Below are 26,918 nucleotides of genomic sequence, written 5' to 3'. Positions count from 1 at the left end.
CTAATGTAACAAGTTTTAAATTTATGGTAGTCCACCTTACTCTAGCTCATCCCTCATATAGAAAAAGAGATGGAACAGGCAGGAGACAAACAGTTTATAGAGAATATAAACTGTAGACTTCACCAACCCAGGGAGGTCAATGGTGATAGAGGAAAGTGCTCTTCCATGTTAAGCTACATCTTCTAATGTAGTCCAAAAGCCAATACTCGGTGTGCCCCTTGCTTCTCCTTCATCCCTAGTTCAGTCTTATGCTTTGTGAAGTCTGCCTTCACACTGATGCTCCATTTCCTCCAGGCTTGGGTGGCCTGAGTTCTCTTCGCCCAGTAAATGGTAACTGTGCACAAACAAGATCTGTTGGATGTGTGAGAACCTCAAAAATGATTACTACTTCTCTCCTGACATTTGTAGATGACAATCGCTTGTAAGTGAACAATTATTAGAGAATTAACAGTTCTTAGCATGCTTTTAAGGATAGCTTAAATACATGGGAGGTAACATATAATATATTAGAAAAGGTATTAAATTTGAGGTTAAATAAATTCCCTCTACATACATACATAACCTTGCCACAAGTGCTTGGACAAGTCAAGAGTCGGTCTGGGCCCATACCTTCAGTGAGGGTTACTATTAATTACTACTGTTGGCCATAGTCTAATAATGTAGAAAGTTTGGTATTTAAAAATCTGCAATGATCCAAGTCCTTAGACTATTTCATGACCAATATTCATGTGGCTGGGTAAATCCTGCTCTCATATACAGAATATCCGAGGGGTAGATTGTTCACTTTTGTTGAGATAGGCTGCTGTCGCTTATGCATGGGCTTAATTATTTTCCCCATTTGCTTTTATATGCACTTTCACTCCTGTTGTGGCAGGGTTTTATTATTATTATTATTAATCTCAGTAAAAAGGAGCAGATTCAATACAGACAAAGAATAAATGTCATAAAAATCAACTGTAATAATGTGTTCGGTGGGAACCATGGTCACAGCCGGCGAAAGTTGCACACCTATTCACGCTTTTGTGATGATTGTGTTTCTACTATTTCAAATTTAATACCTTTTCTAATATATTATATGTTACCTCCCATGTATTTAAGCTGTACTTAAAAGCATGCTAAGAACTGGTAATTCTTTAATGGTTGTTCACTTACAAGCGATTGTGGGTCATTACACAATCATTTAAAGGGCATTAATGAGAACCATTTAATGGTTTTAGTAGAATATCATTGTAAGGGACAGGGGAAAAGTTACTGGCTGTAAATTTTTATGACCATTTCTTACAAAACGTATTACTTTAAAGATTTATGTATGTAACAATGAGTACAATAAAAGCCGTGCTAAAAATAATTTGAAATCAAAGTAATGCATATAGATAAGTCTTTGCTCTGCTGCAATTGGGTGGGCCCTTTAAAAATTTCTCTTTTCTCCTTCCTTCCCTCTTCCTCCTTCCCTCCCTCCCTCTTTCCATCCCTTCCTCACTCTCTTCCCACCTTCTTCACTCTTTCCTTCCATTTATACTCTTGAACATATTTCCAGTACCACAAGATACTTGGTTTAGGGAAGAAAGACTTGTCATCACATCTTGACAAATGTGATTTTAGTTAGGGAAAGAAGTGGACAGACCCAGAGGTAAAGCAGGAAGACACTGGTGTAGAGATGGCTACACATAGCATGTCTTCATACATAGAACCTTTCCTCCATGTATCATTATTTTAAACCACTCTCTTATATAGCATAGAACAAAAATAGAAAATCCAATACTTTCTAGGACAGCACTCCCTAAGGTAGGGTAGTGACTGAAACAAAAGAGGAACTGGTGCTGGCTGTATACCCATGGACATCTGCAAATACATGTGAAAAGTGGCCTTAGCCACCGCTCCTCCAGGGGAGTGCAATGAGACTGTACGTGTGGAGCTCCTTCCCCAAAAAGATATTTGAATGTAAGAGGCTCCCTGTACTGAGGGAGTAACCGACTAAAGTGCTTTAATAACAACACACTCACTGCATTATGTCTGGGTTTGTCTACTTGTGATTCTCATGTGATACATAAGGAGTGAGACAATGGCTTGTTCCCAGTATTTTTGCATAAGCAGAAGGATATTTCTAATTAAAAAGGTAAAGTTGGAGAGACATGAGCGATGAGCAAAACCATATCTCTAGAAAGCCAAGATTTTACTGTTAGCATTAAGTAACACTTATATTTCTCTCCCATTCTAGCTCAATACCCATTACCAATAAGATGAAGATTTAAGATAAATCGGTCAAAGGATGTGAATTACAACTTTTAATTAAAATGTAGAAAATAGTTGCTTTAAAATAAACATGATAATACTTTTAGCATCATTAATATTTTATGGAACGAATAACAACAGCAACCTGAATATTTTAGGATGTGACATTTTAAAGTCAGGCAGAGAAATTTTCAGGAAGTTACTGATGTCTCACACAGAAGACTGCAGTTGTACACACAATTTCCCAGCCCTCTGGAAGACACAGCAAAGTGCATGCCATACCTTCACATCCACAGTGGTCTGCCTTTCTTTCTTTTTTTTCCTTCCTTCCTTCCTTCCTTGCTTCCTTGCTTCCTTGCTTCCTTCCTTCCTTCCTTCCTTCCTTTCTCTTTTTCTTTTCTTTCAAGCCAGTAATGACCAGAGTGATGAGGATGATGTGGCCAACGATTCAATAAACAGTTGCTGAATACAGGAAGCAGACATCATTTCTTATTGTGAATTCTGAATATTTTATAAAACAATAATGCCAACAGAATTAATGTAAGGGTTAAACATGTTTTATCATATTTTAAATACAATGATGTAATGCAATTGAAGGACTGTGGAAAGTGTGTTAGTGTGCTATGGTTTTTTTTTTTTTTCATTAGTGTTACTAATTATGTGATAAATAAATGTAGTCATAGCTTGATACTTTCTAGTGTCTCCAAGTCTTCACTTGCATACATGTGCCCTCCTCATTTAAGTGTTCTTCGACATAATGTACTGTCATCTCTCCTCGGTTTAGCTACAAGGATTGTTGCTGGGAAAGGCTTTTTCTTTACCCTTGTGGCATAAATGAAGGAGAGAAGACTGTACTGTGATCTAAGAGCTTGCTTTCCTAACAAATGGTAGCTCTCTGTCCATCACTCTTCCTGATTAGAGAAATTCTAAAACTGCTCTGAAGTAATAGTTATTTTGTTTACTTTTTTGTTATGTTCACATTTATGTGTACATTCTTCCTTCTCTGTCATCTTCCCAAACTAGTCTTCAGTTCCCTAAAGTAAGGAAAGCTCATTTATGCCTTGTTATGTCTGCCTCATCTAGACTAATTCGATGTATACAGTTAGGGCCAACAATCATTTGTTAGGTGAGTGTACAGTAGTCACTTTCTTAAATATCCACACTCTCTGCCTCATCTGATATACTAGATGTACCTGAATTTATGTACATTATAGGGTGTTCAGTTACTATTCACATGAGCTGTCTGGTTTCATTATATAAAAGGATAGAACAATAAGATCAGTATTGCACCATCAACCCCAATGCAAATGTGTTTATTTTGCAAATAGAACTTTCTGTGCCTAAAAACTGGGTCTTTGTTCTTAGTAAGTATCAAAATAAAGAAAGCAACTAACAGTACCTTAGTCCAGCATAATGAGTAATGAGCATCAACATAAGAATTAAAACTCTTGGGCTGGAGAGATGGCTCAGTGGTTAAGAGCACTGACTGCTCTTCCAGAGGTCCTGAGTTCAATTCCCAGCAACCACATGGTGGCTCACAACCATCTGTAATGGGTTCCAACGCCCTCTTCTGGTGTGTCTGAATATATATGGTATATATATATGGTATATATTGGTGTGTGTGTGTGTGTATATATATATATATAGTGTATATATATATTGTGTATATATATATATATTATATATATATGGTATATATTATACCATATGTATAATATTTTTATATAAATAAATAAAATAAATTTTAAAAAAAGAATTAAAACTCTGTCTTGTGCACTTGGAAGCCCTGATGCCTTGTTAGTCACACAGTAGGGGATATTACCATACAAACTCTAGGTGTCTTTGTTAAAGTGCAGCCAGCTGTGACAACTGAGCAGAATGCTCTGGGTTCTTGTGCTAGACAGCACTCCTGTGCTGTGCCACCTGGCCACATTAGGCAGTCATGTTATGTCAAGAGTAGCAGTGACAGCCTTGTACGTGCCTGTCAAGGTTGAAAATGGGAAGAGTAATGCCCAGGGCAGTGAGGATGACATGAGTTTTGGCTGTGAGTCAGGGTGCACTCTGGACCACTCCCACCTGCCAACTCTTTCTCACAAACAAACTCTAAACGGTGTATTGGACAATCTTCAGTGAGACTCATCCGTCTTTGGAGGGAGTCAGAGGACAGCAGAGAGCCAGCTCTTGAGAAAGCAAGTTGGTCATGTACACCTCGTTTTGTGATCCCCATTGTAGCTGAGGCTCTTGAGCAGATCATCTGATTTTGGTGAGTAATAAATCCAAATCAGAGTGGATTATGCTCAAAGAACAAAAAGATCCCCTAGAGATGAGGGAACTTAAGATCGAGAAGCATGGAGGCCAGAGAAGCGAGAAAACCTCTTTTCAGAAAGCAGAGGCTGGAGAGCTTCGAACTACAAAGTGATGTCGGGAAGCACAGTTTTAAAGAAACAGAGCTATTAAAGTCAGAATATCACTGGTACCTTTAGACATACAGGCAACCCCCCCCAAAGGAGGGGGCACCCGTGACATTGGAAAGACCATCATTAGGTGGCTACATGTTTGAAAGGCACTCAGATGTATGTGTATTCTTATATTGATGTGATTTCTAGAAAGAGAAAGGTAAGTTAAAAATAGAGATGCACTTTTAATGAATGTTTACTCTTCTCTGTGTCTAGAGTTTAAAAACCACACCTTTTCCCAGTTATTATAGCAGCATTGTTTTTATATAACATTTGAAACAATATGTGCGGCTAAGGCATCCCTCCAAGATGGGAAGCCCAGTATCCCCATCTACCTCACACCCTTCTGACATTTTTACCTAAGGGCTTGCCATTTTTGTGGGGAGGAAGATCCACTGTATATAAGGCATGTGGTTTTTTTATTCCTTCATGCTGATGGCAATAAACTTAAAGGGATATGCTTAATGTTCAACAAAAAGAAAGTTTCTGGGGCCATTCCAGCAGGAAGATAATGTCACACCGCAACAGCAGCAAGAGTGTTAAGATACTGCCAGACAACATGGACTCAGATTCTAACTACACGGGTGACTTTCGGACAAGGGAGCCTCTGTAAACTTGTACAGCACTCTGTGTCAAACATATCCATGATCCTATGATTATTATTTTGCTGTAGTTATTGCTGTTCTGTGTCTTCTTGGGGAGTCACTTCCTCTAGGAAGTTAGTAGAGTTCACCTTCTGGCAGGATAATCTTTTTTTTTTTTTTTTTTTTTTTTTTTTTTTTTTTTTTTTTTGAATACAGGGTATGATTTAGCCAACTTCTCTGACTTGTTCAATTGCTGGGATAACTGGGGGGTTTGGGCTTTATGCCTGAAGGAGACACAGCTGGAGATCAGCTAAGGGTGCATGCTTCCCCCATATCTCTATGTCCTTTGGGCCCAATTCACCACAACCTGGAAGAGGGAGCAAATTTGCCAGAAGGCAGCCTTGTCTTCACATTCATTTTAAGTACCACTTCTGAGGACCTAATAGGACCCAGGCCTGTGCTTTAAACTGTTGGAAGTAAGATGTTCCAAGTTTTAGAAACAAGTTGAGGTTGAGTCACACACACACACACACACACACACACACACACACACACACACACAAATATGCACACACCATCAAGCCTTACATACAGAAGGGGTAGAAATGGAATCCAGTACTCCTGTCCTTAGAAATTAGTTAGAACACTCCAGCCAAGCCCTAGGGAAGGTAGAGTGGCTGGGACATTAAGCAAGGTATTTAGGGATCTCTCTCTCCAGCAGGAAGGAGGGGAGCAGGGACATTGTTAATTGCAAGAAAATGGGCAAAGAAGCGAGCATTAACTTTCATGCTCTAGCAGGGCAAGGGAGAGGAATTACAAGTAAAGCACAAAAGCAAATGTGTGCGGCCTTCTCCTGCTTCCCAAGGGAGGGATGAGCATCACAGGATTTGCTGCAGAGCCCACGGCCAGCACAATCTATTAAATAGCTCAAGTTAGTCAATGTGGAAGAAATTTTTAGACACACATGCCCAACCATATGTGCATGGCCAAGATTTAAAATAGAAAAGTGAGAGACTGTTGGATGACTGAGGATTTTTCCTTTGCCAGGAAGTCCTCCTTAAGGATTTCATAGCTTGCAAAAGAGAATTGCTTGCCAGACAAGCCAAGAAAAAGACATGGAAGACTGGGACCCTGCTTCCTTAATGATGAAATGTCATGCTGTTATGTAAATCAACCTGAAGAAAAGAGGCAGGCATGATTAAGATGGCTTTGCAGAAACAAGAAAGGTCTTGACATCTCCTCCCAAAATTGCTTTAATTCCTTAAATCACAGGGCTGGAGGCACAGGCTGAACTCCATGGTGGCTCTATAGAGCAAAATAAGGAAGCTTCTCTCCTGTAAGACCCTGTGCTTCTGTAAAAATTGTACTCTGTAACAACAGTTGATATGGGTTTGTAAAGCCTCTGAATTGTTACATTTATGGCAGATTGAGGTGTGGCCACTTGACTGCTGTATGCTTTCCTTTATGTATGTGCAACAATATTCTAACAGACTGAGATGGGTCTTCAGCTACATCAGCATCAGCATCATTACATCTGTGTTGCATGTCCAAGACGCACCAGCATTATTACTATGAGTGATATCTATAATATAACAAACATACACGTGAGTGTTATCTGAATACTGTGACTATAGGAACTTTATCACCATTGCTATTCTTGTGTGAAGTGTGTGCTGTAACACATATCCACAACAGAATTATGTCTGTGTGGCATGTATACTATAGTATACACCAATCAACATTATTGTATCATATTTAATGCATGGAATGCCAATTTATCCTATAATAGATAAGGTTTAGCTATGTAATTTCTCAGTCTCTAAAGTTGAAGATAATGACATTTTATTTTTTTCAGAAACAGTGGCCAGGGGTACAGTGTAAAAACAGAGCTACCTCCTCACACATAGGAAGCCTTAGTACTTCACTGTTCCAGTTCTTGGGTCATTTGCTCTAATTTATGTGTTACATAAGAATTAAAATCATGTCTTCTAGAAGTTCCATAACTCAAGAAGCTTTCTCCTAAATTGTACCATCAATTTTCAATTCACTTAGATTCCTATAATTTTATGACCAGAGGGGGCTTTAGAATTGATTTAATCAAATTCTGTCATTTTACAGAAGAGAAAGGTGAGGCCCTGAAATGTTAAGTGAGTTGTTACATTGCGCAATGACTTGGTAAGTCAGATGGGCAGTCTCCTCCTCTGGCTTCCATTTCTGTGTTCTTAATACCATAGCTTATTTCAGCACCATGCTACATAATTACTCTTCCCTATTTCTGGAAGTAACATGCATCTTCCTGCTAAAATTCAACCTCTCAAGTCCCAAGTTACTAAAGTAAGAGCGGTTCCCTGGAAGAAAAAAAAGTTATCAACAAGAGAACAAAGTAAGAAGGGAAAATGTGGCTGACAGAAATCATTGTGGGCTGTGTTGTAATATTGGCCACAGGCACATTATTAATCCATGCCACAATTAGGAATTATGGGAAATAGCAGCATTACTGCAATCAAAGAGCGGCCCAGGAGCCACTCTGAGAATATGCTTTTATCCAGCAGGGAGGAGCCACTGCTGTGATGGGCTGGTACACAGCTCTATCTATTGTCAACAGCAGAAGTGCATGACTTCTATAGGCAACATCAGTTAAGTGATAGGGATTGACATTACAGATCTTCCCTCCCCAGAGAAATAAGGTTATGACTTCATGCTAGAGAATGATGCCATAGCTTCCCAGGGAGTCTCATCCTATCTCCTTCTAGGCATCTGTATCTCTAACCCATGGGGTATAGTTTTATTTCAATCTTACTCATCAAATTCAGTTTCTCTTTTACAGGAACCATTGGAAGGCTTCTCAACCTCTAAGGGGTCAGAGCTCCATCCCTGAGGAATTCTGCACCATCTGTCTTTGCTAAGTAAAGTCCCTGGAAATAATAATTCTTATTGCTAAGTAATAGCAACAAGAAGGAAACTCAAATCAAACTGGACTGAGTTGTATTAAGTGTTATAGGCACATTTTTAACCCATGCCAGAGACAATCCAGTACTATGAAAAATAACCATATTAGTATGATTAAAGAGCCACCATGGACCACAGCAAGCATACGTGATGCTCGTCTTCCAGGGCTGTCATCTTGACTATTCCACAGCTTTGGGAGAGTCAGTGCGTCTCTGAACCTGGGGTCCTTCACCTTTACACAGAGGAATATGGATGCACAGATTTGTCTGAATCTTTGTTACTCTGGGAACTTCCAGTGATACAGGATGATTGCCAGCTAGAGCATATCAGAGATGATGAAGGTCCTGGCAGATATAGTTTAAAATTCCCTTAATTGCAGCATCTCACTGATCCTGAGCCCCCAATAAATAATCAACAACTGTCAAAGGAAAGCATCTCCATACTATTTATTGCCCTGCAAGTTGCTGTGAAATACTAATGTCAAGCACTGGTGATGGTACTTGAATTCTTGTACGTACTCAGATAATTACTATCTAAAATTTGCAAATATTCAACTGCATGTACATAGTAATGATAAGGATAACAATACAGTTGGTAATTACTTAGGTCTACACAAAAATATTGTAACCAAGCTTTCAAAGTACTTCATAAACATCACCTCATCTTCATTCTGAATCCCAATACTGCAAGGTACAGCTGACAACAGAGAAAGGGAGGGTGCAAGCAGTTCTATCCACACCCTGGAGATGGGCAATGCAGGCCCCGACAAAAGGACTGATTTCCCCTGGGTGACACAAAGCCAGGAGCGGGCCTGGGAACATGGACCCCATTTTTGAGTCCACAGATTGCTGCTTAGAACACATCCTCTCTAGTTCTCCAATTTCCAGTAGGAAGTTTATGACATGGCATTACCCAGGCACTTTAGGGTGTCAATTTCCTTTACAATTTTATAAAATATCATTTGGAAGGCGGAAGAAATTTATGCTTCTGCAGTAAGAGCTCTCCTGCCTGCCCACCCTCTTGGGATAAGAGTTTGTTTCACCTGAGCAGAGTTGCAAATGTGAACCACACAGTGCTGGGAAAGCCATGGGGTTTGTTTTTAATTTAAGGAACAGCTCTGATTTGGTTACACATTTTAAGCAGCCACTGTATAATACACATCCACTGAATTCACTCAGACAGGAACAAGTTATGCCCTCCTAATACTGTCTAGAAACCAGATGGATAGTAACTGCTTTCTTTTTGTTTCCCTTTTCCTTGCTCTCTCTTGCTGCACAAAATTAGTTCCTCGGATACCGAGATTCCAGAGGCTCATTGTCTTGCAAAATATTCAGGTGCCTCACAATGATCTACAATAATAAACCTCCAGTGCAACAGCAAAACACAGATAAAAATGTAAAAATATATGCATATATACATAAGATAAAATATAGATATGGTAGGAGTGACTCACAAACACAAATAAAGAGGAAGCGGGGAGGCAGGAAGATAGCTGCCCTCCCAATCAGAGAACAGTGGAATAGAACGGATGCTCATTAAAGTAGTTTACTGGGCTCCAATTTCGTCTGTGATTAAGAGGTATTGGTTGAAGGAGATTGGTGAGGGAGATCAATATACTTGTCTTCATTCTTAATTCTTCTTTAATGTCTCTGTCTCCACAGGGGAGACTGAATCATAGTGTAGAGTAAATCTTTAACCACCAGGGGGCTGAGCTTCAAGGGAAAAGGAAAACAGAAAAGAATAAAGAAAGAAAGAGGAAGGAAGGAAGGAAGGAAGGAAGGAAGGAAGGAAGGAAGGAAGGAAGGAAGATAGATCATGGCTATAATAGGTAAATCTATTGAATATCCATATCTCTTTTTGTCCTCAAACTCCTAACTTCTGTTCAAGTGCTTCCATGTTTCTGGCCAATAGAGCAAAGGATCCTGGGACTACTGTCAGTTGGAGTCATGAAGAAGCTAATCTGTGGCATTGAAATGGAATGGTGGTGTGAAATACCAAACATGTTCTTTGGCATCAGATTATCTATTATTTCCTTCACATACTCATCCACAACCCCATGCTAAGGGGAGTTTATACCTAAAATCTACTGGTACCATCATCTCATCTGAAGGTCATAATAACAGGATCTACCCGTCACTCTCCAGGCTTCCCAAATCCAACTTCTCTGTCTATCTGTCTCTTCCTTCTTTCCTTCCTCTCTCTCTCTCTCTCTCTCTCTCTCTCTCTCTCTCTCTCTCTTTTATTCTTTCTTTCAACTTAGATGTGTATGTATGAATGAATAGTCCTGCATATGTGTATGTGTACATGTAAGTTTGGAGGTCAGAAGTCAACCTTGGTGTGGTTCCAGTAGTCGCCACGTTTTTTTTTTTTTTTTTTTTTTTTTTTTTTTTTGATATAGGATAAATTCTCTTCCTGGATCACTGATTATAACAGGCTGTCTGCCCAGGGACAGTTAGAGAGCTTCCTGTTTCTATTTTCTTAGCACTTTGACTACAAGTGCATCCCATCATTCCAGGCTTTTTGAGAGAGTGTTGGGGATTTAACTCAGGCTTTAGCTCAGGTCATCATCCTTTATCGCAAGCACTTTGCCATACAGACATTACCAACAGAGCTATCTTTCCAGTCACCAAGTTTTAACTAGGGTATCTCTACTCTATTCTCTAGGGTATATAAGCAATACTCAGGGACTTTCAAGTGTCACATGAAGGAGAACAAAATCTACTTACATCTAATAAAAAAAAGTCAGGGGCACTGATAAATATCTCCTACCATGCAGAGGTGCTACGAACAATAAAAATTATTGTATGTACAGTACTGAGCTTATGCAACAGGGATATCAGGATACTTCCATATAAATGACTGTGTTACAGCCCATTGAATTGTGACTCTTTGGCTTTGGAGTTTAACCATCTGAAATTTAGTAATTGCTTCTGCTTCATGGGTATGTTGCATAGAGCTACTTGTAGGGCCATGCTTCTTGTCATTGCTTCTCAAAATGAGGAATTGAATGGACTTGAAAAATACTAGTTATTTTCATGGCAAGGTTTCTTGGTGTTAATGAAGACCTGCTCCTTCTGCTTCCATACAGAATCCTTTGCACTCAGATGGCCATGCAACTAAATTCTAGCCAGTAGGATGTTGAAAGAGGTGATAAAGGCATATCTACCCCATCAAAATATATCACGTGATCATTTATGCTGACTCCTTCCCTAGCCTCTGGCCAAATAATCAAGTTTCAGCAGAATATGTGCCCCAGAGGGACAGCAGATCTACCAGGTGCAGGGAGCCTTGAAAGTTCATATGAAAGAGTGATAACATCTGCACTAGACTTTATATTAATGAGAAAAAATTAAGTGAATAAGAGTTCACAATTGCTACAAAATTTTTGACAATATTCAACATATAACAGATATATTGTGTTAACTTAAGATTCCAATTTAAACATAAATAATTAGAAGTTTAAAATGTTTAATGGAATGCATGGTCATTTAGGCTTTCTATTCTTGGCCTTCTGTAATACCATTGACTTTCTTTTGCGACTGTAAACTGATCTATCCTGTATTATATCTTAAAGTATGTGAGTGACTCCAGTTATACTTGATATATTTTTAAACCTTATCATGTTTATATGGCCTTCACAATTGTAAAAGGAAATACTGCTTCAGGATGTAGTGTTATAAATACAAGCTTACCTTCTATTACAGAGAGCCAAGGGTCCTTTTAGCTCTTTCTACAGTATGGTGATAAAAGTGTGAGCTCAGATAATGTAACATTCCTATTAATAATTGTATATCTAAGAAAATAAAGAGGCAGAGTGGGTTAGAAACAATCCAGGCAGAAACACTGTCAAGAGGGCAGGAACTTTGCACTTTCTGGAAAGTTCTTGCAGCAGGACCCTGCTATGCTCTCCTATGTCAAGCTTCCTTTAGATCTAGCCTACTTCTGAACTTGGCCATGGTTTTTAAATTTCTAATCCTGTGAATAATTCGAACTTCCCAGCCTGATTGAGTCTACCAATTTCAGATTCTCACAAGTAAAGTCCTTGGGTAATGAATGAACAGAGACATTTTCAAGATTGTAAGCTCCCTGAAGAAAGAGACAGTGTTTAGTGCATTTTTAGTTGATCTGCAGTGTGGAGCACAGTCAATACTGAGTAAAGCCTTTTGAGTACATGAGTGATGATGTACACAGGGTGTCAGACAAAATTTACATGTCATCACCATTCTCCTGGTATGTCCTTCTCAAAAATCAAGAGTTAACCATGTGGGAGTTCAGAGATATAGGGAAGGAAGTAGGAGGGAGAAAACGGCACATAACTGATAGATAAAAGGCACTAAGGGAAGGCATTGTTGTGTAAATATGTAGAAAAAAAGTAAGCCATCTACTGCCTCCTGCTGGGCACTGAGAGTATTACAGTAAATGTATCTTCTATAAACTTCTAGCAGGAAGTCTGCCCTCTGTATTTATTCAATCGATGGCATTCATACAAAAATGTGGGGAAAATGGGTCTGTACTGAGAACCTGAACTTTTTCTTCTTCTATTCTGTATAAATGATAGTGTAACAACTGTTGTCATGATGCTCATGTAGTGTTGAGTATTAGTGGTAACTGAGACCTGTGTTCATCATATAAAATATTCCTGACTCTCCATGAATTCTGCTTCTAGACACATTTGGATTGCCACTGAGGAGTAAGAAGGACAAATTCCTTTTCCGAAAAGTAGCTTTCTCTCTGATATCTGCATCAGCTTCTGCTACCTGGTAGTACAGCTTTGGGAAACCCCAAACCTAATATATTTTGTATACTTTATATACTAATTAAGCTTATATTAATATGCAAAAGGATCTTCTCATGTACCACTTATTGTAATAATAGCAACAGAAAATTAAAGAAAGCCTAGAGTTCTCAATAAAGACACGTGGTAGGTTACATGTCCAGTTTACATTCTCACATAATTTTCTTTCTATGCATAGAAATGAGCCAATCTTATTAGCGCTGCCAACAAGAATGGCAAGAAGCTGGTTTATGAAGGTAGTACTAAGAGAATGAAGGTTGAGGCAGAAGCAAGGACTAAAGGGATCCATATGAGACTTAGATGGGGCTTTCTGTAAAAGTTTCTCTGAGGTTTCACGTTCACAGGATGAGGTCTGATACAGTGGATCCTGCATGTGTTTTCTTGGAGAAAACTTCTGTACTCATATCACTCAGAGCCATTGTCTCCCAGTGTTCTTACAGGGCATAATGATGACTGCAGATAATAGTTCAGCTAGAGACAGAAAGATCATCAGTCTCCCATTATCACTGCCATAGGGACGGGCCTAGTTGTGGGCAGAGCAAGAGGTCAGCTAATCCTTCACTCTCTGGGAGAACTCTGACTGATCCTCAGACATACATATGCACAGACACTTTATCCTACAGCTATGGAAGGTGCTTGTATGAGGAATTCAGTGAGTTCTATCGTTAAATGCTAACTTAAATTTTATAATTTTCAAATGCAAGAGCCCAAGGTTTGTACATGTTCTGCTCTATGTAATATAAAATAATATATACAGAAGAAAGAAAGAAAGAAAGAAAGAAAGAAAGAAAGAAAGAAAGAAAGAAAGAGAAATTCTAGTTCTAATTCTGGTTACACCACCAAATTAATCAGGCCAAGTGCTACAACCATGTTAGAGAAAAGTAATAATGTCTTACTTGTCAGAAGATCGTGAGCTGCATTCCTACACAAAGGAAAAATTAGATGAGAATGATAGCAAATTTATTCAACAAGGTTTTATATGTTAAAGGTGCGTTTACATATGGAGATCCAGTGACTCTGGGGGTTGGGAGTATATTTTTTATTCGAGTTAAGAAAGAAGGAAAGAATAGCTTTGATAGAAAAAGGATGGTGGACAAAGATGGCTGTGACTCAATGGTAATACACAGAGGGGGAACCCAACAAGGACTGTTTGCTAGTCTTCCTGATATAACTATATTCCCATTCCTTTCCTGTTTGCCCAAGGGAAGACTCCCATTTTAGTTTAAGTGAGAGATACCTCTGGATGTTCTAGTCTTTGAACACTTGGTCAAAGGATGGTGGTGCAGGTGGTGGTACTGTTTGAGCAGGCTTAGAAGGTGTGGCCTTGCTAAAGGAAGTACATCACTTGCGGTGAGCTGGAGAGCCAAAATCCTCATGTCCACTTCCTGTTTGTTCTCTTTGCCTCCTGCTTGCAGTTGAAGCGATGGATGTGCTCTCAGCTTTCTATTCCTACCACCACACCTGCCACTGGCTGCTATGCCACTTCACCATGGTGGACTTGGGTCCCTCTGAAGTCCAAATATACTCTCTCTTCTATAAGCTACCTTATAGGTCATGCTATTATCACAGCAACGGAAAAGTACTAGTGTAACACCTATCCTATAAGAGTCTATGGAGTGCTTTCAAGGGAGGTAGGTCAGAGACGGACCTTTCTAAGTGTTAGGACTTGCTTTGGGGAGTAGGAACAGGATAGCAGGAGCAGGGAAGGCAGAGTTCTTCTTGTGTCCTTCAGCTAAACACACCCAGTAATCTGAGGTACCATAAACCAAGGCGTTGGGTTTTGAACCTCAGTGCCATCTTGAAAATCTCTTTTCTCGCCTGTGAAATCAGGCAAGAGTGAGAAGGGACAGAGCAAGTTGAGGAAAGCATGCTGATTTTATTTACAATTAGACCTGATTTTGCATCTGGCTGCCACCTACACAAGGATGGTTTAGAATGGTGGATGCGGATTCTCCACAAATGATGCTCCGTCAAGAAGAGTACAGCAAATGCACCTCATATTAGCCTGTTGTGGCTGGCTAGGCAGCCACATTTTTTAAAAGGGCCTGTAAACCCATGTAAATCTGCATGGAACAGTGGAACTTCTAAACTTGCAGGGGTGCCTGCTTGGTTGACTAACTCAGAATCAATCTCTCATACTCAAACCTGGAAGCAGAGCCAGATCAGGGAGTATGGGAGAACTGACCTGCATACAAACAAAAACCTGTTTCTGGCCGAGATCCTTATATTCCTTATATTGCCCATCTTCGTGGATGGATCACCATATCTAATAAACAGGCATAATTATCAGATACTTTTCTGATGCACGGTAAGTTGGGGGCCCTGGCATTAATCACAAATCTAACCAAACATGAAGTTTCCATTGAAAAGTTTTAACCTGGTTTAAAAAAAAAAAAGTTCTTGCTTCGGCACCTCCAATGAACTGATTAAAAGTGAGCCCCACATACTCACATTCCTGTATCATCAGGGACAAGTGAAATCCACACCAGCTAACAGGAAACTCAGTGATGGAGAGTCAGAGTGGCCACTGAAACAAAAAGCCCAGGCTCTCAATGCCAGCTCAGCAGGCAGTCATAGCCTTTTCAATGGGGCTCTCTCTTTGATGTGTGTTTTTTAACCGCAACTTTCATGTGGTGATGGAGAAAGCTAAGAGCAAGGTGGTAGCATTATGTGAACACCAATGCTTTCAGATGCCCTTTGCCCTGCAACAGCACCAGGCAGACAAAGAAGAACCACACAGATGGGAGAAACCTACCTGTTTTTAAAGAATATCTGTGCTGGCAGAATCTAAAAGGGTGAGGAGAAGCATGCCCTCAGTGGCAGAGAAAAAGAAATGCTGGGGCCACTAATACAGACAGATTGGGCTTCAAATAATAGTTTATTTGGATCACAACCCAAATGAAAATTACGTGTTCCCAATTAGCTTAAAGCAATTTATCCCAGGGTGTGGCAAATCTTTAACACACTTTCAACCGAGGCAGACTGACAAAGTAGAAGGAAGGGGTCCTTGTTTCTTACTGTGCAGTATATATATATAGATGTTCTCAGAGAAGCTGGGTGAGAGTGAAACAGTATCTTTACATATAAGGCATCTGTTATTTTAAGAGCATGTCAGGGAGAAGCCAAACTGGTTTTGACCAGCACTCAGAGCTTTTCCCATGTCCGAGTTTGCCTAGCTAGCTTGATTGAACTTGAAGGGTGTGAGGTCTTTGTTGGGAACTCTATCACAGTAAGTGTGTCGTACAGGAGAACTTTGACAACCAATCTGGGTCATCTTAAACAACAGGCCCCCAAAAGGAGTCAGGAAAGTCGCTTCTGTCACTGAGCAAGGGCAGGCAGCCTGGAGTGCTCTGCTCCTGTGTGGAAACCTATCTTACAGGAGACTTACCACACTTGAGTGGGAGGCCAAGCTGCTTAGCCAAGTGGGAATGCTAGCCAGGCATGTGTCCACAGTGCCAGCACCTCCCTGAAGACCAAGAGTGCAGAAGGTGGTGTCAAGTGAAGTAAGGAGCTGGCATGAGGGAAGCAGGCAGAGTAGAGTCTACCACATACACGGAGGAGGACCAAAGGTGGAAACCATCTATTCAGAGGTTGCCTGGTTGAGGCAGGCTAACATGTTAGGGAACTGGTTAATGAGGTACAACAAAGGACAGACAGGAGGAAAGGTTGGATAAATAAGTAGCTTTCATAAATACATCATGGTGAACATGCACATTTTTCTGTTGTTGTAACAAAATACCAGAAATAAAGTAATTTATAAAGAATGGAGATTTATTTTGGCTTATAGACCTGGAGGTCCAAGAGTACTGAGCCAATCTTTTCTCATCGGTGAGGGCCTTCTGCTTGTAATTTCTTTATGGGTCCTCTACTCTCGTGGTCACATCTAATCCTAATTACTTACTCAGGGCACCAGCCCCAAATATCACACAGGTACAAATGGGGTATTAGGTCTCTCACACGTGAACATTTGGGGACACATCTAATCATGACAAAGGGTAGAAACACAAGGACTCAGAGCTGGGTGCATGTTTTATTTTTTAATGATTGCTTTTTAAGTGTTCCATCAAATAAAAATCATTAACAAAAATCTACGCTGCTGCTGTCCGCACCTCATCCCTTGAAGCTTAATGGATGTGTCAGGATCTATTTTGAGAGCAAATAAAAAGAAGGCAAACCATGTTGCCAAAAGGTGCTAATTGACAGTTGGAAAAACATTTTTAATATTTCCCCATTTTATATAATGTTACTAGTCTGTTGCTGATGAACATGCACTGGGGTGTTTGTGTTCAGAGACTGCAGACATTTATAATACACTAACATTCTTTTGTAGAGAAGAGAATGAATGCCCTGTGAGCCCAGCTCCCTCACTGGTATCAATTACATTATATTACAGTAGTGCTTGGGGTTCTACCCTTAGAGCACAAAAGGCTGAGGATCTCAACCAGCTCCATGGGGCCTGCAGGGTAGAGTACTGTTCATGAGATTCTCAAACCCACAAACCAATCAGCCTTATTGTTTCTCTCCTTTAAACCTCTGAGTAATCTGAGTTCACCTTTGAAGCACAGCTCCATTCATTATTCCTAGCTGGCCATCTCTCTTCTCTTACTAAAGGACTCTCCATGTACTTTCTCAATATTTTCTCAGATTTTACTTTTTTCCTAGCACCTATCTTGTATGTGATTGCCCATTCTTTTTTTTTTTCTTCCCTTCCTTTCTCCCTCTTGCTCCAGCCCCGCTTGCTCCAGTCACCCTTCACCCTTTCACTCTGGGCCCTCTGCATTCCAAGGGAGATCCAACAAGGACAGTGCAGAGTATACATTCTCCCCAGCCTGCTTTTCTCTGTGTCTCTTTCCCTAAACATTCATCTGAAATTTCAGATTGTGTAATGACATCAAGAAGCAGTCATCATTATTATTAAAGCCACCATTAAGCTCAGAAGCACCCTGTCTTAAAAGCCATTACAAAGAGAATACATATCCTGTTCTATCATAAGCCCCATTCTGGGGCTTTAATAGAATCTCAAAGTGTGTTAAATGAGAAATAAAAACCACTGACATCTGCTGAGTGGCTGTAGGTGTCGTGTTCCATCCCAGGTACTCAAGATGTTCTAATCCCACAGAGTAAGTATAGAATTCTTCTCCATTTAAAGGTGAAGAAAATTTGAATTCAAGACTTTCATAGACCACTACAAACCTAGTAAGCTGCAGAAGATAACTCAAAATGATCTCACACTTGGAACTCTTAACATTTAATAGTAGCCTAAATAAGTTTGCCTATTCTAAGGCAAGCAGATGGATAGATACCACAGTTTCTCTTTGTGTGCTTTGTAGCTTTGAGGGGAATAGCCTACCTCTTCCTTTGGCCCTCCCTGTTTGTCAGTAGTTCATGAAAGGAAGAGATTGTTCCTCCCATGATTGAATGGTTTTAAGAGGACTGCACATGTCCCAGGAGGCTGTCCCCTTCCATTGCCTGGAAGCTCTGAGACCCATGATCTTAGTAACCATGTCATCACTGGCAATGCTTCTGTCAGCAGAGGCCCATGGATGACCTGGTTGAACAGTACATGTCAACTGAACTAAAACTGATGAGAAGAGATGGAAACTGGTCAAGAAGTTTCAAGGATGAAGAACCTCAATTCTTGTCCTTGGTTCTGTTATGGTCAGATGCCATGCCACAAGTTTTGAGGACTCTAGTTTCTGATTTATTTTCTTTCTTTTTTCCTTCACCTGTCTTAAAACTTCCTGAAATCTGTCTTTGAGGGTGTAGTATAAACTCCAGTTTAGACACTTGGGATGGAGAGAAACATGAGAACTTTATGGATGGATCAATTAGACTGACCAGCTAAACCCAATATCTTTACTTTCTCTAACCAAAAGAAAGCATCATCAAATCCTAGATGGAATATTCAGTGGCAACTTTTTATCTTGCTGTACAAACAAGAGCTACGCTGGCTTCTTATTTCCTGAGTTCTCACCTATAAGCCTCTAATAAACTTCTTTCTCAAATTTGTCTTCCTGTTGTCTGTGAAATTCATTCTTCGGGTTCACAAGATGAATCTACTGAACAAAGATGGCTTTGGTGTTGTTGATTGTCCAGGATTCTTAGCATCCTGAATTAAGTTCACTGCAGGCAATAAAACCTCTGTCACTCTCTAGGACCCCAGGATTTTCCTTTATTATCTTTCTTGTAACACAACTAATGTGTACTCAATCTAACTGTGCCTAAGTCATCTTGACCATAGAAGTCTGTATATAGTGCTTATACTTCTGCCTAAGAAGGAGGAAGATATCTTTCTACATATCATGAAGTACCTAGCTAAAAGTCCCAAAGGTGTTCATAGTAGAAATCTCCATTGACCTCATGGCAAAACTCCTGTTCTGGGATTGTAGCGAGGGGCAGTATGTGACAGGGAGGAAATCTGGAGTGTTGGGTTTCCTCCTGAAGAAGACTGTATGGAAGGCTACTCCATCTTCATGAACCAGTCTAGGAGAGCTCAGTAGACACAGTGTAGAAGCAAAGCCAAGTGCTGAGGGGAAACCTGCACACACACTGAAGGATGTGCTGGTAGCATGTGTACTTGCACTTTAGGATGTTCAAGGTGGTATGTGATGCTGCATTGAAAGATGTCCAGGTAGCAAGTGCATTTGAAGAGAAGGATGTCAGGGTAGAATGTGTACCTGCACTGAAGGATGTCCAGGTAGCATGTGTATCTACAGGGAAGGATGTCTGGGTAGCATGTGTATATACAGGGAAGGATGTCAAGATAGCATGTGTATGTACAGGGAAAGATGTCAGGGTAGCATGTGTATATACAGGGAAGGATGTCTGGGTAGCATGTGTATATACAGGGAAGGATGTCAGGATAGCATATGTATGTACAGGGAAAGATGTCAGGGTAGCATGTGTATCTACAGGGAAGGATGTCTGGGTAGCATGTGTATATACAGGGAAGGATGTCAGGATAGCATATGTATGTACAGGGAAGGATGTCAGGGTAGCATGTGTATGTACAGGGAAAGATGTCAGGGTAGCATGCATATCTATAGGGAAGGATGTCTGGGTAGCATGTATATCTACAGGGAAGGATGTCTGGGTAGCATGTGTATCTACAGGGAAGGATGTCTGGGTAGCATGTGTATCTATAGGGAAGATGTCAGGGTAGCACCATGACATGTAAGATAAGGAGTTGGCACACAATAGGAAAACACTATGTGGGCTGACATGTTGTTAGGGTATTTCCATGTGTGAAAGCCTTCCACAACAGAAAAGTTAAAGAACACTGGGGCTTAGAGAAAAAGCCCTTGTAGACTTGGCCCTTGTAGCTTGACTGGGGAAAGGACCAGATCTGGATATATATGTCAATGCACACACACACCAAGGTGCTGTGGGCTCCTCACTTTATCTCACACCCACAGTTAAGCTCCCAGAGAGGAATGGCTATTCCCATTATGTCTAACTACCAGGTTTTGGCTTCAGGGCACAGAGTCTGAACGTATTTATTAGTGGAAAGAAGCTAGAACCTCAGAGACAAAGATCTTTAAAATCCTGGATACATCTGAATGTGTTGCCTCTGAACTTCTACATTTTAAATTTCCATCTTTCATCCATGGCCATAAGGAAGTTCTCTCAGTGGCATGTAGAATGAGCCTTGAGGTGTTTAAGGCTCCAGTGTCTAGATGTGCCCCTTCCATAGCTCCTATACAGACAGACTATCTCTAGGGAACTTCTGGGAGGGATGGATACAACACTGTATGTTTTCTCTGAGGACAAAGGGTGTTGACTATCCAAAAGTACATTGCCTGCTTCGTGTGTATTGTGCATTCTAAAAACACAGAAGTGCTCTTCTGCCTTTGTGAAGAAGGTAAAAGCAAGAAAGTGGATGAAATGGACAAACAGCAGCCTACTTCATATTTGGATATTATATTGTCTTCAGTGAAGTGTGTCTAATGTTCTTGAGGCTTGTGAATAATGAAAAGGGTATCCCCCCATTGAGATCTGAGTAAATACACTGTAATTGGTTTAGAGTGCCTTTAATACTAGTGTTCTCATATTTTAAAACTCTTTTTCTCCAAGTTTCAATAACACATTCTTGAAAAATGTACTCTCTAAGTAATTCTTTGTCCTCAGAAAGACACTCCAATCACTTTTCTAAACTGATGCTCTGGCCTCCTTCCAAAACTGATTTAGAAGTTATGGCTCACACCCCGTGTCTGCGTCGTCTAACCTTGGCACATCCCTGAGTCCCATGAATAGGGTTGGCAGTTGGGAGGAATGGCTATAAAAAGAGGGAGAGCTGCTTGTATCTAGCTCTATTGAGCAAATTGTGCTTTCATGAAAATCCTAGAGAGTCAGAAAGAAATTGCCATGATACCTACAAGATCTTAGTAGCTTGTTGTACCATTCTCAATACTGAATACACAGTAAGAAACTTAAATTATAATGCAGTTTGTACTTTTCAAAACTATTATCTAGTTTTATTAATATAAGAATCCTGGAAAATATGGGGAATACAAATATTATTCCCAGCAGAGAGGTGAAGGTGCTGGTACACAGAGGGAGTTATGTCCCCACTGGGCTAATTAATAGCTCAAAATGAAACTCAGTTCTCAGTACTGAGTGGAGTGTTTTTCCCATTGTGCCACACTGCCTGCTCAGAGCATTTCATTATGGTCTATCAGTTTCTAACCTGCCTATGACTATACCCAGATTGCTCTTGTCCTGGTCACACCAAACACAAAGAAAAATTGGGTGACTTTGAGGAATGGACTTTCCAGCAGATCACAAGGAAGTATTGGCTGAGATGGCAGCACAGGAAAAGGCTGCCTTGTCCCCTGCATCCTAACACTCCAGAGCCGGCACTCATTATTTTCATTAATGTGCAATTTCTCTCCTGGCTCTTTGGAGTGAGGGTTGCTTTGCCTACTGTGAGAAAAGGCAACTGAGCTAAATTGGGCCCTCGGGCATGCACCCAGCTTTCTCAGAAGCCTGCTCTGTTTAGATAGAGTCCTTCCATGCACATCTCCCTGGACAGCTTTCGACAGCCATGAGTATACTTGATTTCCTTTAAAACAAGTAACCTAGAAAATGAAATAACGCATATTAGATTAAGGTCTGTCCCATTTGGCTAATTCAGAAGTTAATGGAAGGTCTCTTTCGGTCATTGGTATTGGCAGAGATACATTTAGTAAACTCTCATGGGACTTTCACACAGGTACAGTAGCAGCTCTTACCCATAAATTAAGAACGGGGTTTAAAAGCAGTTTTTCCTCTCTAGGAGGGTGCCATGCAGGTCTCTCTGGACAACAGCCCTGCATACCAAATTCCCAAGGCAAAACAGAGAACTGGGTGTGAAGTGGTGGCTGAGAAGTTGAGTAAGGAGGGAGAAAGAGAGAGGGGGGAGAGAGAGGAAGGGAGAGGAAAAGAGATAGGGAGAGGGTGAAGGAGAGGGAAAGAGAGAGGGTGATGGAGACAGAGAGGGAGATAGGGAGAGGGAGAGGGGGAGGGGGAGAGGGAGGGGGAGGGGGAGGGAGAGGGGGAGGGAGAGGGGGAGGTAAAGGGGGAGGGAGAGGGGGAGGGAGAGGGGGAGGGAGAGGGGGAGGGAGAGGGGGAGGGAGAGAGAGAGAGAGAGAGAGAGAGAGAGAGAGAGAGAGAGAACATTAATGGATATAATAAAGGCACCTGCCCACTCTGTGTGAGTTTTACAACATCTATCAGTTAATTTCTACACTTTGAGCTGTATGCAGTTCCTTATTGCACACACTCTCTTATATTAGGAACATCAGAGATAATGATGGTTTATAATTATTCTGTGAAGTAAATGATAACTTGGAAGATCATGTAAGCAAGAAAAAATTAAATGCAATCAATACCTTGTCTTTAACTGCAGTCTCTATTTTTAAGCAAAAAAAAAAAAAAAAATTAGAATTAAATTTCTTCCTGGAAATACACTGTGTAATCATTTCTGTGATCTTCTCTCCTGTCAGAGTCTGGGAAGCTATCCCACCTGCCCATCACTCTTGCAGCAGTGAGCTCTTTTCAGATAAAGAGGAAATGCAGTGGCCTTTGCATCTTTCTAAACACACCCTAAGTTTACATAGCCTGGCAGGAAGGCTACTCAAACTATGAGTGGCTGGGTTACTTGACTTCATAATCCTGCATCTACATTTACATATAATTCTGTAGGTTCTTTTTTATTGTATCAATATTTTCTCCATGTTTGCTATCAAAGTAATGCTAATCTCAAAAAAAAAAATTAGGCACTTTCCTTTTAATGCTTTCTAAACTAACAAGTTTTAAGTCAGGGATCTTGAGGACCCCAGTGTTTGTTTTGTTTTAGAGGTAACCCTTTTACCACCTTAATCATGTTACAAAAACAATATTTATTTAGTTTCTTTATTTTCTTGTTGGTTGCTGTTATATTATTTATTTAAAATTATTTTCAACTTTGTTCATTTTTGTGTGCAAAATATTTTTGTTTTGCTGATGTTCTCAAACTTATAGGAACATAAGCATGACATACTCTATTTCTTTTATTCTCAAAATTTTTTCCCCAGGCCTAAGCTTTTAGAGTCTCCATTTTATTATAAATGATAAGCTTTTATAATTTAATAAAATAATGAAATAAATGGATGAACAATTTTTATAATCATATTGCAAACATGTAATATAAATATATGATTAATTCCACCTATAAATTTATTAAGATAAAATTTAAAATAAAAAATATTTCACTGGTACCTATAGATTTATCCACTATTCTTGTTATTTTTAGGCTTTTTTATTCTTTTATCTTTGTATTTGACTTTCAATACTTTCTTCTTCATGGTTCTATTTGCTGTGTTTGTGGATTCAATGTAAGTTCATTTGTAGATATTCTTTCTTAAATTCCCCCAAGGAAATGAAATATTTAAGGCTATTCCTTCACCTTTGAATCTAGCATTGGATGATTTTGTGGTGGTTTGAATATGCTTGGCCCAGGGAGTGGCACTATTTGGAGGTGAGGCCTTGTAGGAGTAAGTCTGGTTTTGTTGGAGGAAATGTGTCACTGTGGGCATGGACCTTAAGATTCTCTTCCCAGCTGCCTAGAAGCCAGTCTTCTCCAGTTTGGGACAAGATGTTGAACTCTCAGCTCCTTCTTCACCATGCATGCCTAGACCCTGCCATGCTTCCACCTTGATGATAATGGACTGAACCTCTGAACCTGCAAGCCAGCACCAAGTAAGTGTTGTCTTTATAAGAGTTGTCTTGGTCATGGTGCCTGTTCAAAGCAATAAAACCCTAACTAATAGACAATCTTCATAGGTTTTTAATGTACTATTTCCATGTTTGTGCTTGCTATATATTTTGTTTATTGTGAACACTGTTGTCTTCTTGCCTTTTGATATCTATATGTTCATTACAATAAGCCATGTTTTCCATGTCTGTTTCATATGTATATGCATATGTATCTCTCTGGAAGCTTCAGTTCTGCCTATAACACTGGCAAATGTTTGCCATGATTTTCCAGAATGTGTGAATGATTTTTACAAGAAATTAAACTAAGAAATTAAAGAAAACTAAAGAAATTAAAGACTGAAGAAGGTGTGTGGAATACACTATTTTAAAGGAAAATTTCCCAATGAAAACCCCCAAATTCGTTTATCATTTTGTCTGAATTACCTTTACCTGTCAACTTAACACAGTCTAGATTGAGAAAAGACTAGAGAGAGGAATTGCTTAGATTAGATTGGCCCATGGACATGTCCGTAGTGGGTTGTCTCGATTGTGAATTATACAGAAGGGCCCAGCGCACTGTAGGAAGTACCACTGCTATGGAGGTAGACCTGAACTGTGTGAGAAAGTTAGCCAAGCACAAATGGGCACATGAGTGAATGAGACAGCAAGAAGTTCTTTTCCCTAGTACCTGCTTCTAGGTTTCTGCTGACTTCCTTACCCTAACTCCTCAGTGGTGGATTGAAAGCCTTTCCTCCTTTAAGTTGTTCTTGATCATAGGGTTTGTCACAGCAAAATCAATCCATCAAACAAACAAAACCTAAAAGGTATTGGTTCAGTAAAGAAGAGATGAGGGGGAGGTCATTTTAAGTACAGGAACTGAGAAAATTTGCAGTTGAATAGGAAACAATATTTAATGGTGTCTATTTTCTATGTACACTTTTTGGATAGACATTATAAATTTTGCTTTGAATTAAGATGGCCATATATATGGCTATCTTTAATATATATATATATGTATATATATATATAAATATATATATATATGTATATATATATTTACATGGTTTCTCTAACTTCCTTGTTGGCCTTTGCTGCCCTATGCTTTTTGTCTCCTTTTTTATTTTTTGTGTCCCATCCCTTTTTCCCTCCTACAATACAAACAGCCAGCCACACATCAATGAACAGAGGCTGACATATTTTGCTGTCTATGGAAGTGATTTATGTAAAGGAACTAGCTGCTTCCACACCCCTCTTACTATCAACCTGCTACTGCTCTAGTCAAAAACAGTTTCTGTCTCTAGATTAATGGATACATATGCCTATGGAGTGTTCTATCACAAGCCTTGGATTGTTTTAATTATGAAATAGGAATAAGAACAGAGAAAATCTGAATGAGGAAAACTGAGAACCAGCAAGGGAAATGTACTAATGCAATCTGTCCACTGAGCCAAAGGGAAGGAACCTGAGGGTGACATCAAGGCAAATATTCCTAGATACCACTTTCCAGAAGACGTCACTCACACTAGCCATGCTTGCTATAAAATTCTAAAACTTGCATCTGTACTTTTTTATTCCACACAAACTCATTTCCTGATAGTAATCCTCTGAAGGACAATTACCCAAGTATCTAGTGGCTTTGCAGAATGAATTGGATGGCTGAGGATTTTACCTAGAAACTTTATTTGAACTTGAAAATTCCTGTCACACAATTTTTCCCATAATGCTCTGATTTTTAAACATTTATGTATATATTGTACTAATCACTTTAACCTGTATCATCTTTACAGACCTAGGGACTGTATCATCTTTCCGAATTTCTCCCATGAAATCATGACAGCCTTCTTGTACTTCCAAAGCATCCACAATACATATTTCCCCCCTTTTCTCTCTGAATAAAAGAGAAACATATAATCCTAATTTCCAAAAGCTGAAATAGCCAAAATGCAAAACAAAACATGTCCTAAATTACATAATACTTGGAGGACCTGGTGTGTGTCTGCCTTCTCAATCTTCCCCAGCCATTTTTATTGTGATAAAAAACAAATTCATTTTGTGGGATTTCTGACATCTCCTGGCTCTGTATTGTTCTCCTTCTGTGCCTGCGCATAGTTAATAGGTAAGGAATCGAATTCTCAGGGAAGCATATTATCTGAAAGTTACAATCAGTATATGCCACTATGCTTAATTTTTTTCTAAATTTCCCTTCATCCTCTTTGTCGATACCGATTTTTAAAAGTCATTATTGCCTCCCAGCTGTCCAAATTTTCTTCTCATTTTTCTCTTAAAAACTGACTTAAAGCAGGAGGTCAATATCGTGGCCATCATTAATTTCACGCCCTCCTCTTCTCATTTACTCCCTGGTCGTCTTCCTCTTGAGGATCTCTCTCTCTCCCTCTCTTTTTTTTTCCTTGATACATTTATAAAAGACTTCCTTACTCCATTTAACCTCTTTTCCTAGCAATATCTCATTTCCCACATTTGTGCTTCTTATCTTTCTCCCCCCAACTTTAACTTGTTACATCTATTTTTATATAGATCCTGCCTTCTTCAGTACCAGGGCAACTGTCCTGTTAGATGTGGGTCTTGAACAGCCATTCTGGATAAGAGACTATCATTTTATAAGGCTCTTGGAGGAAGAGGGGCACTGTACCCCTGTGTTGGGCCTGGTTCTCTTGCTTCCCCATTGGA

The 26,918-nt window shown here is 39.8% G+C and overlaps 1 long non-coding RNA gene across 3 annotated transcripts in view; it reads right to left on the bottom strand.

The window, feature by feature from the left end:
• LOC143443026 (uncharacterized) overlaps positions 1–26,918 on the bottom strand; it is a 526,104-nt gene that overhangs the window by 118,425 nt on the left and 380,761 nt on the right. The window contains exon 4 of one of the 3 annotated variants that reach the window (XR_013111702.1): positions 2,515–2,694. The exons of the other annotated variants lie outside the window; for them this stretch is intronic. This is a non-coding gene — a long non-coding RNA (uncharacterized LOC143443026). The remainder of the gene's footprint in view (positions 1–2,514; positions 2,695–26,918) is intronic. 3 annotated transcript variants of the gene reach the window in all.

This window comes from Arvicanthis niloticus, chromosome 7 (genome assembly GCF_011762505.2).
Source record: "Arvicanthis niloticus isolate mArvNil1 chromosome 7, mArvNil1.pat.X, whole genome shotgun sequence".
In the NCBI taxonomy this organism is placed as follows: domain Eukaryota; kingdom Metazoa; phylum Chordata; class Mammalia; order Rodentia; family Muridae; genus Arvicanthis; species Arvicanthis niloticus.
Note: the sequence above shows the minus strand (reverse complement) of the source record. Positions and strands in the feature narration are given on the sequence as shown.